Consider the following 17,094-nt stretch of genomic DNA (forward strand, 5'->3'; position numbering starts at 1 on the left):
GCAGTCTGGAGCCGTGGAGACCAGTTGGGAGGCCAGGAGTTGAGGGGAGGGACAAAGAGGACCAGAACCCTGTTAGTGTTTCGGTTGATTGCTGGCCCCAGGTGCCGGGGTGTCAGGTGCATGGTAAGTGTTGCCTCAGAGAAGATGGGTGCCGGGACCCACAGCCACGTGAGTTCTGGTGCCGGTGCTGACTGGTGTCCCTGTTCTTCCCAGGCCCTGTGTGGTGAGAGCAGGGGACAGACAAAAGAGGCCCAGTGCTTGAAGGAGCCTGGCTGAGTATGTATGTAAAATAAAAGCCAGAGGATGTGGTTTGGGTTGTCCCTGAAAAAGATCTCTATTTATATGTGGAAGGTTATTTTCAGATGGGGCTTCATGTCAGGACAGGAGGCTGTCCTGTGCAGGAGCTGGCCCTCAGAGGCACAGCAGGTCTCGGCACAGCAGGTAGGCAGGCAGGGACATGGTCACGGTCACCGCTGCGGTCCTGTGGGGGACTGCTTGGCATGTTTCCAGTTCCGTGATCCCAATCCATACTGTTTCCCCGGACTCGATTTAACAATCTGTGAAGCATTGCTCTATCTTCTAGGAGGTGACAGGACACAGTTAATTCCTGTTTGTGATGCTCAGAGGCTCTCAGATGAAAATGCTGCATGGGTAGCTGACTTTCTCCGTGAGGATCCAGCCTGTGTTCTCACAGTTGCGCTCATGCATGATTGCTGCAGGGGTAGACTGGTTCCGTGATTTCGTATTCGAATCCTTGGAGGATACTTATTTCCTATCAGTTTCTTTCTGCTTTAAAAATATTATCTAGGAAAAAAATTTAAAAATATGGAGCTGCATGGAGAATATGGAGCTGAACACCCACACCCCCACCATCCAGAATGAACAAATAGTGAGGTTTTTTTTTTTACAATTAACAACCTTTATTAGAATTTAAAGTATTTTTTTTTAATCTAACAGTGCACTGTGAGTTATATGTGGTTTTAAAATTTTGTTGTTCAAGGAAATAGGGACACCTGGGTGGCTCAGCGGTTGAGCGTCTGCCTTCGGCCCAGGGAGTGATCCTGGAGTCCCTGGATCGAGTCCCACATCGGGCTCCCTGCATGGAGCCTGCTTCTCCCTCTGCCTATGTCTCTGCCTCTCTCTCTGTGTGTCTCTCATGAACAAATAAAATCTTAAAAAAAAAAATAAAGGAAATAAAACATTTGTATGCCCCCCCTCCTGCCCCTTGCCTTCCTGTAGCCCCTGAGGTGACACTGTCACGGGTGTGTGCCCTCCCTGTCCGCGTGTGCCCATGTGTGCCTGCGTGTGCCCGCATGCGGCCGCTCCTACCCCATATACCCCGGAACCACCACAGAAGGATGTGGGCGCATAGCTCGTGGAGTTCAGGGTGAGGTGGACCAGGGCTCGAGACTGGCCTGTTTCACTTGGGCCTTCTTGAGCCTCAGTGTCTCCATCCGAGGCCTGGCACTGAGTTCACAGCACTGTTGTTGACGTTGGAGAGAAGGCCGAGATGGTTGGGTCAGTGAAGGGACTGACAGGATTTCTTAGGTTTCTCTTCCCTGTCTCCGAGGTGGAAAGCCCCTTGAGAGCAGGGCGCCTGCCCAGCCTCTAGTAAATACCTGTGTCTTGTTGACAATGCCTCCTGGCTGGTGCAGAAGCGGAGTAGTTGTTTCTTGAAGAAATGATTGAAACGCCCCTGCCCCATGCTGGCCTCAGCGCAGACAGATGCGAGGGCCGCACAGCAGCCCCATGCCATGGTCACGGAGGGGTGCAGAGCCCTCTGTGGCACTTGATTTTCTCAAATTGTGGATTTTATATGGCGAATGACTCAGGTGCATTTTTGCACCATTGTGGCCTCACTGCAATGCTACCACCCCCTGCTGCACCATGGTCATGATGTCTGTCTCAGGCAGAACATGGGAAAGGGACACGGGACACGGGGAACAGAAGAGACAGGACACATATCACAGGGACACGGACACAGACACAGGGATATGGACATAGAGCAGACAGGACACAGGGACACAGACACAGGGACACAGACACAGGGACACAGACACAGGGACACAGGGGCGGGGACACAGACACAGGGACACGGGGACACAGACACAGGGACACGGGGACACAGACACACAGGAACAGGGACACAGGGACAGGGACACAGATATGGACACAGGTCACAGGGACACAGGGGACACAGGGACAGACACAGGGGACACAGGGGACAAGAGACACAGATAGGGACACAGGGGACACAGGTCACAGGGACACAGAGCAGACAGGACATAGGACACAGGGGGACACAGGATGCAGACACAGGCAGAAAGGGGACAGCAGGGGGCACCAAACCCGCGCGGTTGTGCCGGGAGCGGAGCCCGGCCAGGCCAAGCGGCAGGGCCTCAGGCCCTGGGCTCTGAGGCAGCTCCCCACTTCCTTGGGGGTGCGGTGGTCTCCTGGGTCACGTGGCTCCCAGCTGGTTGCGGATGGAAAGTAACTCTCCCGACCCCCACTTCTGGAAGACAAACCAACAGCTGCAGGGGTGAGGGTGGGGCGGTGGGGACTCCCCAGCGGAGGTGGGCAGGTCAGGCTGGGCCCTGGCGGGGGAGCAGGGCCCCCTGCGGGAATTGGCTGGTCTTCAGTCAGAGCCGCAGACCAGCTGCGTGGCCTGGGTGCTTGGGCACCGAGTTTCCCTGCTGACTGTAACCCGAGTGCTGGCGTTCGGAGGTGGTCGGTCGTGGGGCTGGGGCCACGGAGAGTGGGGTCAGTGCCCGAGTCAGAGGGCCCGGGGAGCCCCCTCGCTGCACCTGCCATGCCAGGACCCCAAGGAGTACGTGTGTGTTGTTCAGGCCCCAGGACAGGACGCCCAGAAGTGCATATGCTTGTGCGGGACCTGAGCAGCTGGGGATGCCTCACGCTCCTCCACTTCGTACCCTTGCGACCAGTGGACACTCGGGCTGGCACCGCGTGAAGGCATCCGGCCCGGGTCTCCCCACCCCACAGCTCTTTACCTCCTTTCTCTCCAACTTGTGACACAGAAGTCTGCACCCCAGCTACCTCCTCTGCTCAACACTTTAACAACCACTCATAGAAAACTTGTACAAACTGATTCTAAAACAAAACCATGATCATGTACGGAATGTTATTATTCTTCAAATGCACACTTGGGGAAAGAATTGATGTTGAAATCGAAGCACCTCGTGCGCCTTCTTTACTTGGCTTGCGTGGAATTGGTGGCATTTGGCCCACGTCTCTGTGACGGCGGGTGCAGTGGAGAGTTCAGCAGGCCTGTTTCCTCCCCGGCACGTGGCCATGGCCTGGAAGGAAGGGTCTGGTCCTGCCTGCAGGTCTTACTGGGTGAGGTGGTCTCTAACGCTGCTGGGAAGGTGGCAGTGACCAGCCTCCCTCTGGGAGAATTTTCCTCCCGTGGCGGTGCAGGAAGGCCATGAGGTCTGGGGAAGTACAGGGTCGAGCTGGGGACCTGGGCCGGCTCCTGGCTGTGGAGCTCAGACCAGTGGCTTCTAGCACCTTTTGGTCGCCTGCTGTTGGCAGTGTGCGTGAGGAGTGTGGGCCCCAGCAGATGTATACTGACTTATCTGTGATTTGAAATGCACATTGCAATACTGATATGTTATGCTCATTATAAAAAATGCATGAAGATTCAGAAAAGACAAGGGGAAGATACCATAAACAGGACTTTTAGACGTGCTGTTAATGGCAGTGGGTGCATTACTGTCATCAGCTAATATCTGAGGCACTGTCAATGCCTCGCATTCGGTTTCTCGTTCCCAACACTGAATGTGAAGATATTCCATATCTTCCATTATTATTCCATTATTATCAGATAGCCTTGATAATATGGAAGCGTTTTGGCTGACTTGTGAAATCTGATTATATTATCACTGTTTCCCCAACAATGTGGCTGCCCGAGCGCCGCTGGGACTGCTTTTCTTGCTCGTTCTGTCTTGCATTATTATGCAATCCATGATTCCTTTTTAGAAAAAATTTTAAGCCTCTTGCCCATTTTTTGGATGGTTAATTTAGGGAAAACTAGATCTGCTGTGTAATTCCACTTACCTGGACTCATCTGTTGTAGGTCACATTGTGTGGAGAGAGAGTCCAGGGATGAACTCACCACTGTCGCCTGGTGTCTGATCCCTCAAGACCTGGATGACAGATCACTAATGGGTGCACCAGGTGAAGGCGTGAAAGCCAGTGCTTATGGTGACTGTCAAAAAAGCTTAATTGATTTTGAATTGAATTATATGCATATAACTGCAGGTTCCCCCAATATCTGAAATGGAGTGTGAAAACTTCTGTAAGCCGAAATGACGTAGGGAAGAAGCTGTTAGCATTGATTCATAGGAAAAATTTTTAAGCTTTCCCAGACCCAAAAAATAACCTATCTTAGGCTTTTTTGATACCTTGCAATACATCTTGCTAATGGATGCACTAAACAAATAGATGCTCAGAGACACTGTCCAAAGCTCTGGCGGCCCGATGCTGAGACGCTGAGTGTGGGTCCTGGGGAAGGAGCCTGGGGGGCCCCCTCTCACTGCTCTGGGCACTGTTCCTATAACAGCTCATTGTGAAACACATGCTAACTGCAATTTTCTCTCTTCACTTTTTTTGGTCAAAGTGAAAATCCTCTTCGGATGTCTTGCAGTTAGCAAGGGCAGGACCAATGCAGGTCTTTTGCAACAGTGAAGTGGCTTAAGGTGAACTTCAAAAAGCTGGGGATACCTGGACATGGAGATTTTAATATTTTCCTCCTTCACCTTCTGGGTCATCCTTTCTATCCACAAAATTTAGAGATCCCAACTGTAGAGACATAAGGCAGGCGCTTTGGGTTGGAACTTCAAGCCCCTCACAGTCCACCCTCAGTTGACCTTTCCAACCTCTTATTCAGTGACAAACCATACTGCCATTTGGCCACGTCCATGGTTTTTTCTGCAAGATGGTGACCTTTGAGGGCTGCCGTGGCACCCTATTCACGGCTGCATTCCAAACCTCAGCTCAGTGCTACAGAAAGCAAATTCTTACACCTGAACGCCACAGGGCTGCCCGCAGAGTCATGGGCTTCCTGCCTTTTAGGCCAGGTCGGTGCAAACCCTAGATGGGCCCACCCCACCCTGTCTCCATAACCATCTCAGGGCACGGGGATGGCAGCGTGGTCCTGCATAGCAGAAGCTGATGGGCCGGGTGGCACTTGCCACAGGAAGAACTCGGCAGAGCAGATGGGGCGGACCTTGCAGCACACTTTCCTATCCTCTTCTGTCACCACATCATCCCCATGGATTCTATTCCTCCATGGTGTTACGATGACATGTCCTCTCCTCTCAGGACCTCCCTGGGCCCCCTCTGGATTTTTTAGGAGACATGAGTGTGTAACCTGAGAGCTCTATCCACTCCCCCGGCCTGTGTTTCCAGGTCAGAATTCCATGTGGGGCCTGGAGATGCGGCACCTGCGTATTGTGGATGGGCAGATCTGGGACAGGCTTTGCGTGTGTGCATCTCAGCTACTTCCTGCAATCCTCTCAGCTCTCCTGAGCCAATGGAGAGTGATCCCCATGAACCCCACGGACCCCACGGACCCGAGCTGCTGTGGAGGGAATTGCTGAACAGACCTCAGAGGGATGCCTGGTCCCAGGGCATTAGCCTGTGGGGTGTTCAGGGTGACGGGATGGGAGCTTACTTAGCTGAGCTGTCCCTAAACCAGGATACACAAAGTCAGGGCCCGAGCTTATGCTAACTGGGGCGAGGCTCATCTCAGCTCTGCTAGGGTTTACTCATCTCCTCGGATTGGCATTTGGTAGCTCAACTGCTAGGGTACTTCTGTCTGATGGGAGATGTGTTCTTGGTCTCCTGTTTTGAAGCGAATCTTTGCAAAGGAGAAATACCGGTATTTCACTACTGATAACGTAGTGAAGATGGCAGGACTCTGCTGGCTGTGGGGATGCTGGGTGACCATGAAAGGCTTAAGGAATACAGACCAGAGCTTTCATCACATAACTTGATGAAGTGGCTCATTGCCATGATGACAGCTCTCTGTTTGCAGGCTGGAGGGAGGTGTGCATTTGTGACGTTCGGAGGCCGAGGTTGACACATGGTAGAAATGAATGTGCAAGCCATGGGGAGGCTGCAGTGGCAGAGTGGGCCTTCCCAGATGTGGCCGGCCACCCAACTTCACGATGGTACGATGGTCAGCTTTTCCGAGCACTCCGGATGCATTATTACTTCAACAAACATTTATTGAGCACACAGCGCTGGGGATGCAAGACGGACCTGGCACCTGCCCTCCACACACTTGCTATGGTCATTTTGTCACCCAGGCAAGGTGGGAGGACTGGCCTCATTTTATTCCCAGGGAACGGAGGCTGGGGAGTGTGGGACACCAGGAGTGTGGGGGGCGGGCAGGAGGAGCGAGGGCTGGAAGCCAGCCTGCGATTTCAAGTGCAGTCCTCTTTCTGCTTCCTACAGAGAAACGGTGTTTATGGATGGGGTCCCTCGAGGTCGGGCATGGTGGATGGGGGTCCACTCTCTGCTTAGGACCCCAGGAAGTCACTTGACCTTCTCTGGTCTCAACTTCATTACCTATAAAAGCAGGTAATAACGATGCCTTTCCCGCGGGATGTGTAAGGTTGGTCACGCTTCAGCTCAGCCTCTGATGGGAGTCAACACTTAGTACGTGGCAGTTGTTACTGTGATTATTATCGCCTGACCCGGCTAACTGTGGGTTTGGAGATCCCAGGGGCAAGCCCAGAACACTGTGTCTACACTGCGTGTAATTTACCATGAAACAAATTCGATGCCCCACACCCAGTTCAGGGGAGGCTGCTGAACTCGGTGTATGCACACATTTGCTATCATTGGTGGCTTGCTGTCTCGCTCTTGACTTCTGTGAGGAGAGCCCAGCAGCCTTGTCATGGTCAGTGTTACCTTTCTCACTGATCCGACAACCAGTATTTATTGCAAATGATAAGAGCCAAGGGAGGCTTATGTGATGTTTCTATTCGGGGTCTCTGATTTTGAATTTCTGTCCCTGATGGGGCATTTTGACCTTCTGCTAGGACACGGGCCTTTCTTTACCCCAGTCCCACTGCAAGAACACCGTGAGGCCGATGACAAACCCCAGAGAGGTAAGGTTCGACCAACCGACCAACCAACCATCAGGGAGGCCTAGTGCAGGAATGAAGACAGGAAACAGGTGCTTCATAACCAAGCATTCTCACCGAGAAGAGCAGCAAGCAAATCACCACCCCAGCCACTAGTTTTCACCATCTTCTTTGGTTCGAGGCAGGCAGAGCGGAGGTCAGGGTGGGGAATACCGCTGGGAGGCCCCTGAGTGTTTTACCGAGGGGTGGGTGGCCTGGGAGGGAGTTCCTCGTGAGGCCCTGGGGACCTGGCTCTTTCTAATCTTCCCTGGCACGATTGCCCTACGCCCCTGCAGGCCTGGAGCTGGGGCTCCAAACAGCGTAATCCGTGGCCGACCCCAGCTAGCGGGTTCCATTTTTTTAAAGTGCATGCTGGATTCCATGCAAATTCTTCTCTTAACGTCTTGCTCTACTTCAAGATCCCTGTTCGTTCCTTCCTCATTGTTCCTTCTGTGAAACACCGGGTGTTTTGTTGGGTTGTATTTGGGTGTCCCACTCCTTGGGGCAGAGAGTAGGGGCCTTGGGGTGTGTGTGGAGTTAGGTTAGGGCTTCTGGTTTTTTCTCTGGTTCTGTGCTGTCTTAGCTCCTAACATAAGGCTTAGGTCAGGGTTACCAGTACGTATCTACTCCGGATGAAGGGGCTTAGTGTTTCTGGATCCATTTAATTTCTGCTGTATTTTCCCACATAAATCATCCATTGTTGAATTCTTCTGCATCTCGCTTTTATTGATGTGTCTGTTTCTGGGATGTGAAGCAGTCACTTTCTTCTGTTCATTCATTGCAACGAATGCGAACTACCTTTTGTTGATTGATTTACCTTGAATTGTGTGTTGGTGCCTTAGAATGTGACTAGTCAGTGACACACCACTTGCTTTTCACTCCAGTGAGAGGTACAGTGGATCGCAGCCCTGGCTATACATTCGAGCCGCCGGGGGAGCTTTTAGAAAACACTGGGTGTCACCTTCAGAGGTTCTTATTTAATTGGTCTGGAGTGGGCTCAGGTGGTTCTGATGTGTGGTGAGAGTTAAGTTAAAACCCACATGGCTTTTAGGGGCACCTGGGTGGTCAGTGGGTTCAGCGTCTGCCTTTGGCTCAGGTTGTGATCTTGGGGCCTTGGGATCGAGTCCCATGTTGGGCTCCTCACAGGGAGCCTGCTTCTCCCTCTCAAATAAATAAAATCAAATCTGTTGATTTGATTTCAGTTTGTGTTTTCAGAATGTCTATAAGACCCAGCCAGCTTGGGCAGCCTTCTCGGACACCCTCCATACATGGCTGTGCCCAGGCTCATGTGCCTGGTTCCTACTGCTTACCCCCCCTTGTTATGATTTGTTTGTTAATCTATCTGCTGTAAAAGCTTCCCAAAGTATTTTTTTCACCTCGGTACTCCCGGCACTGAGCACATTTCTGGGCACTAAGTGCCACGTGATGTTGTTGGAGTCACGTGGTCAATTTGCAAGTCAGGCTGTCCCATGATCATACCTTTTGATCTATACCGATGATATCTTTTCTCAGGACTCTTTTCCTGGGATGAACCAGCAGCCTTAAGTATGTTGCGGAGACATCTGTCCCCAGAGTCCTGCGATCAGAGTTGAGAAGCATGACTTGTTTAAGGATCCGGAGGAAGCAGACGTGAGCGCTGGTATCCTGAACTGCTCACCAGACAGAGCCTTGCAGGTGTTCCCCTGCCCCCCTGGCTGTTCCTGGGTCTGGCCCAGCAACTTGTCATGTATCTTAGCAATGAAACGTGCACACCTCTCAGGGTTCCCTGAAGCCTGCCCTGGGAGCCCAGGACAGATTCCTGTGTGGGAAGGGCTGCACACGGGTGGGGTGTATGCCAGACTACTTGGAAGCCTAAGCTCTTCTCCAAAAGAACTTGGGAGCTTCAGTGGGAAGCTGCCAGGGTGCCTCGTCCAAAATTGGTGTTGAGCTTACAGGCTCATTCCAGGGATTCTTTGCACAGAGCCCTCTTAGGATGGAAGGAAGCAAACTGCATACAGGCAGGGACGTTGCCTTGCTCATCTCCGGGCCTGTGGGGCTTACAGCAGTGCCCGGCCCCGGGGGACACTTAGAGCCTGAGATCGGTGGATGAGCTTCTCCTAGCACTGTTTTCCTTGTGCTGCGACAGGCAGAGCTCTGTGCCAGGATGCAGGCCACAGACACTCCTGGCATTTCTGGTGATGGAACTGGTTTTACCCTGTGGAGGTTGAGAGGCTTGTGGACAAACTGGGAGCAAACTGTCACCACCCTATCTCGTCACCCTGAAGCAAATGCCCAAACTGAAGAGATGATATCAGGACCTGAGTTTTCCCCAAAGTTGACGTCCGGGGAGAAATGAGCCGAGATGCTTCCCGGCTTTCCAGCCTGCGTACATTATTCCTAGCTCAGATGCGAGTCCTACTGAGTGACCATACAGCAGTGTCACACCCTTGAGTCAGCCTTCCAATATAGATCTTCTTCAGGCTTCAGGCTGGTTATCACATCCTCTGCCTGCTGCCACTTGGGTCATATTTGCCATAAGATGTAGCTTTTATCAGGAATGATGGAGCAGGCTCAAGGTCAGTTGCTGCAGTTTAAATGAAGCCGTGGGGATGTGGGGATGGTCATTAAAGTCTAGCGCTACTCTATCCATTATAGTTGCCACAAGCCAGTGTGCAGCAACTGAAATGGAAATGAATTAAAATTAAATGCAATTAAATTTCATTTCTCAGCCATACTAGGCCACAGCTCACATGCTCGTGTGACTCAGGTAGTAACACATGGCTGGCAACTACCCTGCTGCATGGAGCAGAAAGGCATGTTTGCATCATAGTGGAAAGTTCTATTGGGTGGTGTTAGTCTAGAGTGCCCAGAGACCAAGGCTGCACGCCCAGCTGATGCCTGGTAGGCACCCTTCCAGGGCTACCCAGCAGCAGCTGTACTGTATCACAGCCCCTCTAGCATCGCATCCTATCAATCCTCTTCCAAATGTTGCTTGAGGATTCACCACGGCTGGGAAAGGAGAGAAACAATGTCTGTTCCTATACTTATTAATATAAAGATGCCCTCATAAATTTCATAAGGTTCAACCTCATATGAGGGAAAGAGAGAGGAATGACAGAGATTCAGGGACAGGAGGAGCATCTGCAGCTTGTGTTCCTCTTTCAGTCCTGTCTTTGGATACCATGGGTTGATGATAATCCAGATAGTTTTAACTCAGCAAAGAGTGGTTGACCAAAGGCCTGTTTGCTCCTTGCCAGCCCATGCTGCAGGAAGAGAGGTCCCTGTGTGACCATGGAGTGTAATGGAATAGTTAGGATGTATGCAGCTGTAAGACAGCTTGGCTTTGTGCATATGGTTTTCCTGACCAGCAGCCTGAGGATGGTAGTTCTCGAGCTGGGTGGGTAGCTCCAGGACATCAGGGCTCTGGGTTGGCATTTCTGCTATTCTCCTGGCCTTCTCCTCAGGGTCCACAGGGTGGCTACGGCAGCTCCAGCCATCACATCCCCATACAGCTATGCCCAGAGCCAGACGCTGGGTGTGGGCCAGGCCAGCACATGGGCTCTCTTTCAGAGTGGACAGTGTTTCCCCAAGCCATATCCCAACAGATTTTCCCTCTGCCTTATTGACCAGACCTCTTTATGAATCCATCCATTAAATAATCTAGAAAAAGGGAATGTGTTTATTAATTTTGATTTGGTGATTGATGCCCTGAAGCCAGGCATATTGCCAAGCTAACAAAATTGAAATGCCATCAGCCGGGAAGAAGCAGTAGTGGGAATGGACACTGGGTGGGCAAGTCAGAGTGTTTGCCAAAAGTCATTAACATGCTTCCAGTTCGTCAATGACTTTGTTTTCACCTGCCCCAGATCCACTGTGCCTCTGTTAGTGATACACACTGGTCACTTTGGGTGTGGAGGAGGGTGGGAGAGGACTCTGTCTCCATTGTTCCAAGGGTGGGAACATGATCTGAGCCAGGAGGTGGGGCTCAATGTCAGGACTTCTGTCTGAATATTGGGAAGAGATGCATTTGCCTTGCCCTGGGGTAGCATGCCAGCTGGAGTGGTGGCTGTCTGTCTGCCGAATGAATGAAGCTAACGTGGAGGAGAGAGGAACTGAAGGTGGTGAGACGCATGGTCCAGACTAAATTGCTGGGGCCCTGTGTGCAGCCGTGACAGACTTCTCCCTGGACCATTTGGTTAGATGACCTGGTGAGTCTGCCTTCCCCGCTTCTCTCTGTTCTGTTACATTCATAAGCTAGTCTGAGCTGGGAGTTAGAACCTAGCAGCGGGGTGCTCCCAAGTGATGGAGCCCAAGTAGGAGGGACGGCAGCCAGGCTCTTTCTGTCACCGGCTGCGGAGTGAGTGGTCTTTGTTATAGTCTAACAGAGCAGCTCGTTAAAGTGTTGTCCACTTTCTCTTGGGACTCAGAACAGGTGCTGTTTGAGGCTGTGTCCTTGTCTTCATTAAACCTTTCAGGCTGTGGAATGTGTTGGCTTCTATGAGAAAGAGATAAACTTCTCTCAAAGTTGGTCTATCTTGGAAAGAAAAAGAAGAAAAATTTGCTCTTTGATAAGAGGTCCTATCTGCCCTTGGTAGCTGAAAACCAGGCAATGCTGTGTTTTGCAAGACAGGAAACAGCGAGTTCTCTGTCCTGTGATGATGTTCATTCTGGAAGGAGTAGGAAGACCAGAAACAGCAGAAGAGAAGACCAAATCAAGGAAGGAGCTGGAGCCAGAAGGCCACTTGTCATCATGGCCATCAGAGATATCACTGTAAAATGAAGAGCTGCAGGACAAGCAAGAGAAGCTACCACAGCATGTGTACTGCCCAAAGGGCTCATATCTGGAACTCCTGTACCTAAATAAAGAAAGATAACCAGTCCCACAGCAAAGTGGTCGTTTCACAAGAAGGGATGTCCAAATAAACATAGAAAGATGCTCAGCCTCACTTGTCATTGAGGAAGCACAATGGCAACAGTGGACTATCTCAGCACACCTTCTGCCAGAAGAGCTACAGGGAGAAACCTGGGCTGCACTGGTGTTGATGGGGCGGCCCTGCTGGAGCACCTGCTGGAACACTCACCCCTATTGGAGCACCTACTGGAGCATTCGCTCCTACTAGAGCATCTGCTGGAGTGCTCACCTCCTACAGGAGCACCCTACTGGAGCACCCAATAGAGCACTTGCCCCTTGCTGGAGTACCTACTGGAGTGTTAGCTCCTGCTAGAGCATCTGCTGGAATGCTCATCTCCTGCTGGAGCACCTACTGGAGCATCTACTGCAGCACTCACCCCCTGCTGGAGAGGCTGCTGGAGCATTCACCCCCTGCTGGAGCATCTGCTGGAGTGCTCACCCCCTGCTGGAGCACCAACCTCTTGCTGGAGCATCTACTGGAGCATCTGCTAGAGCACTCGTTCCTTGCTGGAGCACCTGCTGGTGGGATGTGAGCAGGGACTTAGCCGAACATAGTGTATTACCCATGAGAGTTGAATGTATGCAAATCCGAGCAGTTCCACTCCTGAGGACACAGACAGACAACACCTATTTTTAGCGATGTTGTTTGTAACAGTCCCACACTGCAAAGACAAAATGCCCTTCAAGAGTGGAATGGGTAAATATATTGTGTTGTGGTTGCAATGAACACTATACACCAATGAACAGGAGCAAACTGTGGCTTCCTTCAACAACATGAATGGAGCTCACAAATACAATATGAGTGCAAGAAGCTTGACAGAAAAGGATACATCCTGTAGAGTTCCACTTATATGAGCTTCAGAAATAGGCAACGCTAATATACGGTGAATGGATATTCACCTGGGCCAGAGTGGGGGTGACTAGGAGGGTCCTGGTGTCATTCTGTTTCTTGATTGTGACTCTGGTATGCCAACTCTGCTCACTGGGCAGCAAGATGTGTGATGTCTACACTCTGCTGTATGTCAAGAATATTTTGAAAAGCCTTCCGATGGCTCGTGGACTATGGAAGGGGGAGAGCTGGTGGTAAGCATGCAAATCAGTGGCTCATGAATGTAACACTCACCCCTGGGCTGCAGGGTGGGAGGCAGTTCTATTCCCAATTTCACTGCTGCTGGAGGGGGGAGGGTGTGAGGGGGTGGGGGGGTCAGGGGGTGGAGGCCATCAAGCTGAGGGGGAGGGTAGAGCCTGCAGGCTGTTGCTGACAAATGGAATTCCCAGACCAGAGCCCTCAGTAAGCACGACCTCCCTTGCTTTGGTTAATACCCCATGAAATGACTAAATGCAAATGGACTGGCCAAATACTAAGTACTAGGCTTCTCAGGAGGTTCTTTTGCCAGAGAAGTCTGAGCTTGGCTAACAGGGCCTGTGCTTGTTTTAGCCCCAGGGCAGGTGCTTGGTGCTCAAGCCTGCCCCACCTTAGGGGTCCCTAAGGGATCCTCCCCGGCTGTGGCAATGGACACAGGGTGAAGGGGATCCGCTCAGAAAGGGAATCAGGGCTGGGGACTGGTGAAGGAACCCACCCCTGCTAGAGAACAGATCCTTGCTGCTCTTGTCCAGTAGAGCAGGATTTGGCAAAGGCCTGCTGCTTATCTCTCCTGTTCCCCATCTCATTGCCAAATGGAAATTTCTGTGTTATCCTATTTTCTCTCTACCCTGGTGTATGAGAACACTTGTACATGTTGGGAGTGTTTACTTCTGTTCTTAATCTAAAGGTGTCAAACTATGGGATGCTAGAGCCAGACCTCATTGAAAGGAGTCTGCGTGACCCAGGTGCCCTGGTCTTGGAGCTGGATCCTAAAAGAGGACATAATTTTAGGATGTCTGGAGAGGGAGTGATTTAATTTGTGGATGTATGTGGCATAGTCACAGGGATATTGTAGAAATTCTATGAGTGGAAAGAAAGGTGTAAGGAGATCATGAGAGGCCATGGGGCGGATTGTGATGTACCTTTTGTTTTTGCCTTCAGGTACCAGTTTCCTTTTCTCACAGTGATAGCACACTGATTTACTTCTGGAGAACAGGCTTCTACCCAACTACCAGACCATGTGCTTTAAAGGATAGGCAAGAGATGCAGACCAGGTGCCCAGCATGAGCTTCCATTTCTGAGCTTTTGAGAACTCCCTGGGGGAGAGAAGCTGCCTTTGCTCTGAGTAGTCAGGTTGTTGGGACATAAGTCTGGGGTGGCTGTAAGGGAGGCGTCTGCCCAATATAGCCAATAAAGTTGAAAACAGGCCAGGAGATGGAGAGACCAGGTTTGATGTCCTGAACTAAGCTCTAGGACAATTACCCTCCTGCACTTCTTAGTGGCATGAGCCAAAAAGACTTCATATTTTGGGGCACCTGGATGGCTCAGTCAGTTAAAGGTCTATCTCTTGGTTTTAGCTCAGATCATGGTCTCAGGGTCTTGAGATCGAGCCCCACATTGGGCTCTGTGCTGAGCATAGAGGCTCCTTAGGATTCTCTCTCTCTCTCCTTCTACCTGCCCCCCTCCTCCCCTGCTGGCTCATGCTCTCTCTCTCAAAAAAAAAAGTAAAAAACAAACACCCCTTGTATTTTGCTTAGGCCACGTGAGTTGAGTTTCTGAAACTTGCAGCTCAGAGCCCTGTGCTCACAGCTATGAGAAATGCATAATTGTGTCCATGAGCTTCAGGCACATTTGATGGGGAGGCAGCTCTCCTTCAGTAGGTGAGAGAACAGCAGCTTATCCTGAAACATCTAACTTCCAGGAATTAACACAGTAAAGGGCAAGCCTAGTTGAATATGTGCCTTTGTTTTGGTTTGGCATCCAAAGCCCGAGAGGACTTGTCCTATAGCACATCACAGCACAATCCTTGGTATTGTGCACCCCTGGCAGGTGGACACTCGACCCTCTGGGTCAGTATGTCCTCATGACATCAGTACATGATGAATGCACATCACAGCGATGGTGGTATGTTGTGGTCTGCACACACAGACATGTGACAGCAGCATGTTCCTGCCATGGAAGAGGGACGAAGGCATCTGCATTAGACCTAGGGTGACTGGGTATATTGTAAGACCAGTGGTGTTTGGGGGTCAGGGCTTTTGAAGCCTCAGACCCAGGCTGAGGAACAGGGGGCTGAAATGTGGGAGTAAGGAGGGATGATTCCTAGGAGTACTCATGGAAGGCGCTAGAAGGTGAGTTGTAGAAGGAAAAAGCACCATGAGCTGGTAAGGCACAGGAGGCAGGGGACAGGAGACTGGCATGCTTCCACGTGCACTGGGCAGCCCTGCCATATCTGGGGGATGAAGTTGCTGCTGCTTCAGGAGATTTTGAAGGGTCTGCCTGAGTTCTGTGCTGCCCCTGAGGTGGGGTCAGGGGTCTGGGGAGTGCCAGGGGTTTCCAACTCTCTGAGCACTCAGTGCTCCAGGTCAGGGATGGGCTGGGGCTACAACAGTTCCCATTGCCATGGCTACCTGCCCTGTTTTATTTTTATCAAGAATGCTTGTGTTTTATCTTCCCACCAAATCTGAAGTCAGAACTCTTCCTCAGCGTTGGGCACAGTATAGACCAAAGTAGGTACTCGGAAAGCTGGACGAGCTTGAAAACTCACTGTGTGCATGCCCACACCACCGGAGGGGCAGGTGCTTGGAGGGAGACAACAGGAGGCCAGTGTAGACCTGCCCTGGGACGACCTACGCCCATGGTGGCTGCAGTGTGCGAGGGCTCGCACCTGCTGTCCATTCTGTGGCCACGATGGCATTTATTGACCATCGTCCATTCAGGGGATCATGAGGTCCCTAATCCGATTCCTTAATCCTGACAGATAGAAAGTACTGTCTCTTACAAGAGGAGACAGTCCTCACTTCACAAAAGCACCAGCGAAATGGCTGTGACGGTTGTCACTGAGGAGCAAGCCCTGGAAGAGGGGCCAGCTCTGCTGATGCAGGAGCTGACAGCAGGAATGCTTGTGGGCACCTCGGTGGTGGTAACTCGTGCCAGAGAACAGCATGGTTTTACTCCAGGCCTGGGATGCAGTGTTGGGTGGAACTTCATGCAAAGTGATTTCTGAAAAGACTTTTAAAGTCATAGAAAATTGACCTTGATATAATGTTAAATAATAAAAGCAGGTTACAACACATAGAGTCTATAAAAAATTATATGCATGTATGTATGTGCACACATGTGTGTACACTTATCTGTATCCACATATGCACATATGCCATACATTAACGCACACATGCCTGCTGCATACATGCTGCATATGCACACACATTCACATGCATGTGCACACTCCACACATGCATGCATACATGTATACAGTGCATGCATGCACACACATCACACATGCACACACATCTGCAGAAGACTGACAGGAAAATACCCAGTGTAAATAGTTTCCTTTATAGGAATTATAGATGATTTGGATTTCTTCTTTTGTATTTTCTTTTCTTTTTTTTTTAAATTTTTAAAAATTTATTTATGATAGTCACAGAGAGAGAGAGGCAGAGACACAGGCAGAGGGAGAAGCAGGCTCCACGCACCGGGAGCCCGACGTGGGATTCGATCCCGGGTCTCCAGGATCGCGCTCTGGGCCAAAGGCAGGCGCTAAACCACTGCGCCACCCAGGGATCCCTTTTCTTTTGTATTTTCAAATGTTCTGTAATGATTATGTATATTCCTACTTGATTGTATATTTTATGATTAGAATATGAAGACAAAAATTTTTATTTATTTATTTAAAAGATTTTATTTGTTTATTCATGAGATATACAGAGAGACAGAGGCAGAGGGGGAAACAGGCTCCCCGCTGAGCAGAGAGCCCCAGACGGGACTCAATCCCAGGACCCTGAGATCATGGTCTGAGCTGAAGGCAGACACTTCACCGACAGAGCCCCCTAGGTGCCCCAGATGTGTGGTTTTATATGACTCAGTCAGACATCTAACTTAATCATTGCAAACACCTTGGATTTGAGTGCCATTATTCTCATTTATAGAGGAGGAAGTTGAGGCTCAGGAAGGCAGATAGATAG

At 50.8% G+C, this 17,094-nt stretch overlaps 1 long non-coding RNA gene across 2 annotated transcripts in view; it reads left to right on the forward strand.

Moving 5' to 3' along the window:
• The first annotated feature begins 4,091 nt into the window (after positions 1–4,091).
• The window catches only part of LOC140635449 (uncharacterized), a 45,116-nt gene continuing 32,113 nt past the window's right edge, over positions 4,092–17,094 (forward strand). The window contains exon 1 of one of the 2 annotated variants that reach the window (XR_012032766.1): positions 4,092–4,221. This is a non-coding gene — a long non-coding RNA (uncharacterized lncRNA). Of the gene's footprint in view, positions 4,222–11,477; positions 13,126–17,094 lie in introns of those variants that run through there. The other variant, XR_012032765.1, reaches the window with a different exon arrangement.

This window comes from Canis lupus, chromosome 6, assembly GCF_048164855.1.
Source record: "Canis lupus baileyi chromosome 6, mCanLup2.hap1, whole genome shotgun sequence".
NCBI classification, from domain to species: domain Eukaryota; kingdom Metazoa; phylum Chordata; class Mammalia; order Carnivora; family Canidae; genus Canis; species Canis lupus.